This window comes from Leiobunum rupestre, chromosome 4 (genome assembly GCF_980474605.1).
Source record: "Leiobunum rupestre chromosome 4, qqLeiRupe1.1.hap1, whole genome shotgun sequence".
Classification (NCBI taxonomy): Eukaryota; Metazoa; Arthropoda; class Arachnida; order Opiliones; family Sclerosomatidae; genus Leiobunum; species Leiobunum rupestre.
The window spans coordinates 12,149,714-12,154,998 of record NC_143387.1 but is presented as its reverse complement, the minus strand read 5'-3'; the positions used below and the strand labels follow the sequence as shown (position 1 = coordinate 12,154,998).

At 34.5% G+C, this 5,285-nt stretch overlaps 1 long non-coding RNA gene across 1 annotated transcript; it reads right to left on the bottom strand.

The window, feature by feature from the left end:
* Positions 1 to 805: 805 nt before the first annotated feature.
* On the bottom strand, positions 806 to 1,474 carry LOC149946409 (uncharacterized). Its single transcript, XR_016480674.1, has 3 exons — positions 1,375 to 1,474; positions 1,251 to 1,304; positions 806 to 1,097 (listed from the first exon to the last, which is right to left on the bottom strand). It is a non-coding gene; the product is annotated as an uncharacterized LOC149946409 (long non-coding RNA).
* Between the last annotated feature and the right edge of the window lie 3,811 nt (positions 1,475 to 5,285).

Sequence of the window (5,285 nt, the reverse complement as noted above, 5' to 3'; positions counted from 1 at the left end):
GTGGCGGGATGTTTGAATTAGATAACTTCTTTCGATGTGCTAGAATAGGATTATAATTGGCGGGTGGCGGGAAATTTGAATTAGACAATTTATTTCGGAATGCTAGAATAGGATTAAAATTGGCGAGTGGCGGGAAGTTTGAATAAACCCCTGTAGCACAAAACAGTCGGGCCGACGTCGACTAGGCAGAGTCGCATAGTCGGTTAAGTGTCGAGCTGTCAACTCCGATTCAAGGTCGGGAGTGTCCTGGAAAAACAGTCGAAATGTCCTACCTGAATTGCAGTCGGCCGACTGTTTATAGTGTGCTTTTTGCCGACCGCCGAAAGTGTGGCCTACCGACATCCTTATGTCTAGTTAATTACCTAAAAATAGTCCTATTAACCGACACCTTTTTGTTGGCCTATTCAGAGTCGGTCATTATAACTCCCCCCCCCCCTCTTCTCCAATACCAATTCAAGAATGATACAGAATTTTTATACTAAAAAGTTGTTTATTTTTGTAATAAAATGTTTTGACAAAAATTTAATTATACTCTATTTGAAGTATTTATTTATCTGAAACTTCAGGTAGTGAAGTCTGGAAACAGTTAACAAACATTTCTGCAATTTTCCAAAGTTGACAGTTTTTTTCCAGACTACCTGGTTTAAGCCCTAAAATAGGGTAAGCTGAGAAGAAATAATTCACTTTGATTTATTTTAAATTGTAGAAATATATACCTTTGGTAAATTATTGATATATCTAAGTCAATATTTTTTGGTGACAAATCGAATATAAATTATAACTTGTTTCCCATTTTTATACTCATTTTTACAATTAACTAAAACATTATCACAATTACACAAGGTATGATTGTGTTTACAACTTGTTATAAAAATATGTTGAAAGATTATTTCTGATTAATTTATCAGATATACATTGAAAAAATCTTAAGGTTTTTTGAACAGTATGACTAGTGAGTATCAAACAAATATATTAAACAGTTTTTTTAAAGTCTCTCCGCTCTTCATCCGTCTCGGTCCATTTTGTCTATCACTGTCATGGAACTGGCAAGGGCCAGCTTGACACTCATTAGCATTCGTTCCAACCGCAATATTATCCTGCAAAGCATTATTGATAAACTCATTTGTTATTCTTCTTTTTTGTCTAGAGAAAATGTCATCTATAGCCTTGTAAGCCTTTCGCTTTCCCGCCATAACTAAGCCTTAGCTAACGTAGAACTACTTAAATTTTATAATTTTAATAAAAATTACCCTTCTTTTTCTTCCTTTCAAGTTTCCTTCCGGCTAGGTAGCGGTTTATGACAACTAAAATCACGGAAACTTTAAGAATTCTACTTTATATACGACAAACCACAATAAATTATCAAACACTAACCAAAATGAATCCCATCCGCCGATCCGAACATGCACTTCTGTTTTTGGTTACGATAAAAATCATGACTTAGCGTCACTGTAGGTGGCATGGTTGTCGCAATTTTTTTTTAAATTTAAACGGTTTAAATAAAAAGAAATTATTATTATTATCATAAATACTTTACACATTTTTTAAGTTTCATATGAAGTTAAATGCATTTAAGACTATCGTTCAAAATATTTTATTTAGATGACTCTGCATGATTTCCGGGAAAATTTAAATGGGTATTTTTGCCGGCTAAAAAATGGATAGTCGAATCACTAGTATATTGGAAGTTGTACTATATAAAAAACGGACGTCATAAACTACGTAACCGACTCAAGGCCGACTGCATTTCTTGAACAATTTGAAACAGTCGGTTTTGCCGACTTAATTTCGGAATCTTTCTAAAAATTAAATAATCGTTAATTTTCCGACTCTAATCAGTATTCTGTTTCGAAGTAATTTTAATAGTCGCAATCTCGACTACATTTTTCAAAAAAAATCATATCGTCGGCTAAGAGTCGAAATGCCGACTGCGACTCCAAAACGACTGTTCGACCCCTAACCGACTCGTTTTCGGAGGCATTGTGCTACAGGGGAACCAATTTCTTTCGATATGCTAGAATAGGATTATAATTGGCGGGAAGTTTGAATTAGGTAATTTCTTTCGATATGCTAGAATAGGATTATAATTGGCGGGATGTATGAATTAGATAATTTCTTTCGATATGCTAGAATAGGATTATAATTGGCGGGTGGCGGGAAGTTTGAATTAGGCAATTTCTTTCGATATACTAGAATAGGATTATAATTGGCGGGATGTATGAATTAGATAATTTCGTTCGAAATGCTAGAATAGGATTATAATTGGCGGGATGTATGCATTAGATAATTTCTTTCGATGTGCTAGAATAGGATTATAATTGGCGGGTGGCGGGAAATTTGAATTAGACAATTTATTTCGAAATGCTAGAATAGGATTAAAATTGGCGAGTGTCGGGAAGTTTGAATAAACCAATTTCTTTCGATATGCTAGAATAGGATTATAATTGGCGGGAAGTTTGAATTAGGTAATTTCTTTCGATATGCTAGAATAGGATTATTATTGGCGGGATGTATGAATTAGATAATTTCTTTCGATATGCTAGAATAAGATTATAATTGGCGGGTGGCGGGAAGTTTGAATTAGACAATTTCTGTCGATATGCTAGAATAGGATTATAATTAGCGGGATGAATGAATTAGATAATTTCGTTCGATATGCTAGAATAGGATTATAATTGGCGGGATGTATGAATTAGATAATTTCTTTCGATATGCTAGAATAGGATTATAATTGGCGGTTGGCGGTAAATTTGAATTAGACAATTGCTTTCGGAATGCTAGAATAGGATTAAAATTGGCGAGTGGCGGGAAGTTTGAATAAACCAATTTCTTTCGATATGCTAGAATAGGATTATAATTGGCGGGAAGTTTGAATTAAGTTATTTCTTTCGATATGCTAGAATAGGATTATAATTGGCGGGTGGCGGGAAATTTGAATTAGACAATTTATTTCGGAATGCTAGAATAGGATTATAATTGGCGGGTGGTGGGATGTTTAAATAGGACAATTTCTGTCGATATGCTAGAATAGGATTATAATTGGTGGGTGGCTGGAAGTTTGAATTAGACAATTTCTGTCGATATGCTAGAATAGGATTATAAATGGCGGGATATATGAATTATGCAATTTCTTTCGATACGCTTGAATTGGATTATAATTGGCGGGAAGTTTGAATTAGATAATTTCTTTCGATACGCTAGAAAAGGATTATAATTGGCGGGATGTATGAATTAGATAATTTATTTAGATATGCTAGAATAGGATTATAATTGGTGGGTAGGCGCGAAGTTTGAATTAGGCAATTTCTTTCGATATGCCAGAATTGGATTATAATTGGCGGGCAGTTTGAATTAGGCAATTTCTATCGATATGCGAGAATAGGATTATAATTGGCGGGATGTATGAATTAGATAATTTCTTTCGATATGCTAGAATAGGATTATAATTGGCGGGTGGCGGGATGTTTGAATTAGATAACTTCTTTCGATGTGCTAGAATAGGATTATAATTGGCGGGTGGCGGGAAATTTGAATTAGACAATTTATTTCGGAATGCTAGAATAGGATTAAAATTGGCGAGTGGCGGGAAGTTTGAATAAACCAATTTCTTTCGATATGCTAGAATAGGATTATAATTGGCGGGAAGTTTGAATTAGGTAATTTCTTTCGATATGCTAGAATAGGATTATAATTGGCGGGATGTATGAATTAGATAATTTCTTTCGATATGCTAGAATAGGATTATAATTGGCGGGTGGCGGGAAGTTTGAATTAGGCAATTTCTTTCGATATACTAGAATAGGATTATAATTGGCGGGATGTATGAATTAGATAATTTCTTTCGATATGCTAGAATAGGATTATAATTGGCGGGTGACGGGAAGTTTGAATTAGACAATTTCTGTCGATATGCTAGAATAGGATTATAATTGGCGGGATGTATGAATTAGATAATTTCGTTCGAAATGCTAGAATAGGATTATAATTGGCGGGATGTATGCATTAGATAATTTCTTACGATGTGCTAGAATAGGATTATAATTGGCGGGTGGCGGGAAATTTGCATTAGACAATTTATTTCGAAATGCTAGAATAGGATTAAAATTGGCGAGTGGCGGGAAGTTTGAATAAACCAATTTCTTTCGATATGCTAGAATAGGATTATAATTGGCGGGAAGTTTGAATTAGGTAATTTCTTTCGATATGCTAGAATAGGATTATAATTGGCGGGATGTATGAATTAGATAATTTCTTTCGATATGCTAGAATAGGATTATAATTGGCGGGTGGCGGGAAGTTTGAATTAGACAATTTCTTTCGATGTGCTAGAATAGGATTATAATTGGCGGGATGTATGAATTAGATAACTTCTTTTGATGTGCTAGAATAGGATTATAATTGGCGGGTGGCGGGAAATTTGAATTAGACAATTTATTTCGGAATGCTAGAATAGGATTAAAATTGGCGAGTGGCGGGAAGTTTGAATAAACCAATTTCTTTCGATATGCTAGAATAGGATTATAATTGGCGGGAAGTTTGAATTAGGTAATTTCTTTCGATATGCTAGAATAGGATTATAATTGGCGGGATGTATGAATTAGATAATTTCTTTCGATATGCTAGAATAGGATTATAATTGGCGGGTGGCGGGAAGTTTGAATTAGGCAATTTCTTTCGATATACTAGAATAGGATTATAATTGGCGGGTGACGGGAAGTTTGAATTAGACAATTTCTGTCGATATGCTAGAATAGGATTATAATTGGCGGGATGTATGAATTAGATAATTTCGTTCGAAATGCTAGAATAGGATTATAATTGGCGGGATGTATGCATTAGATAATTTCTTTCGATGTGCTAGAATAGGATTATAATTGGCGGGTGGCGGGAAATTTGAATTAGACAATTTATTTCGGAATGCTAGAATAGGATTAAAATTGGCGAGTGGCGGGAAGTTTGAATAAACCAATTTCTTTCGATATGCTAGAATAGGATTATAATTGGCGGGAAGTTTGAATTAAGTTATTTCTTTCTATATGCTAGAATAGGGTTATAATTGGCGGGTGGCGGGAAATTTGAATTAGACAATTTATTTCGGAATGCTAGAATAGGATTATAATTGGCGGGTGGTGGGATGTTTAAATAGGACAATTTCTGTCGATATGCTAGAATAGGATTATAATTGGTGGGTGGCTGGAAGTTTGAATTAGACAATTTCTGTCGATATGCTAGAATAGGATTATAAATGGCGGGATGTATGAATTATGCAATTTCTTTCGATACGC